This window comes from Electrophorus electricus, unplaced genomic scaffold (genome assembly GCF_041902795.1).
Source record: "Electrophorus electricus isolate QZ-2024a unplaced genomic scaffold, ASM4190279v1 Scaffold40, whole genome shotgun sequence".
NCBI lineage: Eukaryota > Metazoa > Chordata > Actinopteri > Gymnotiformes > Gymnotidae > Electrophorus > Electrophorus electricus.
This window is the reverse complement of record NW_027658693.1, coordinates 1,381,487-1,382,760: the sequence shown is the minus strand read 5'-3', so window position 1 is coordinate 1,382,760 and position 1,274 is coordinate 1,381,487.

The window sequence follows — 1,274 nt, the reverse complement described above, 5'->3', positions numbered from 1 at the left end:
AATATATACAAAATTACAGTCCAGGGTCCACAGCACTTCAGACCGAGAAACCCATCTCTGCAGCCAGATCCAGAATGCCAGGAATCCCCTCCAGCAGGCCTAGAATTTGGTCGGAGAAGAACACTTCTCCTTCTTTATTAACAACTGCATCACACACCAGTGGCTCCTCACCGAAAAGGTTCTCGCGTGGCCTTTTGCTTGGAGGTTGGCCCTCATCAGCATATGCCTCCGACTCTGAGCTGGAGTGAGAGAATGATCCGTCATCTCCAGAGAAGGCCTTCCTCTTTCTCTTCCGCAGCTGCGGTGGTGGAGTCGGCGGCTTTTGCTTGGCTATGTTCTGCAGGTGGTTCTGGTGGCAGGCCATATGCCATTGCTGCAGGCTGGACAGGTGAGAATAGTACGTCTGCCTGTACCACTCCCAGTAGACCTGCTGCCAGTAGAGCTCCTGGTTGGTATAATATGCTCCAATGTTTCCAGGCAGCCGAGGGGACTCGCTGGTATGGAGACCGTCATTCTGCATACAGAAGGGCATCGGCGTCGAGTGCCAGTGGCTTGCACCTGCTGTGGACACATATGGCATGAAACTGAAGACTGCTTGCTTCCATTACTGTACACCAGGGATGATAATGATCTGTTTATGATTTCCCCAGCTACATAGAGTACTAAAAATCTAGAGTATCTTACGTATGGATGGACTGGCAGTCAGCACATGTGGAGAAGGCTGATGGCTGTGTACCTCCACCAGGCCTTAAAAACATCAATTTAATTAGCTTTTTCTTTTTTCCCCTCTTTATCATACATAGCAAATTGGTAAGGAGCACACCTGTGGGATGCTGAAAGATCTTTATGGGCGGTGCCTCTACAGCACCACTAACATGGCCGACCACATGCGAGGGTGCCACAGCGATTCCGCAAGGGAAGGGTGCCGGCCCATAGGAGTCCACACACATCACTGTCTCGTGGGGGGCGCGGGAGACGACACAAAACAATTAATTCGAGTCAAATATGGTTGATTTAAACAGTAAACAAATGAAACAATGAAATGTTAAAAATGAATGAAAGGAGCAAATTTACATTATAAGGAAGACAAAATATTAAAGTTGAACTAAAATGACAGAAACGGATGTACACTGTTTCAAATACATTCTGCAATCTATGAAAATAGACAGTTATGGATGAAGAACCCACCCGCAGGCTGGAGGTAGACTGGATTCATCTGCCTTGGAAGCTGCCCATTAGCATGGGCTCGGGCAAAGTGCCTCTGCCTCTCCTGG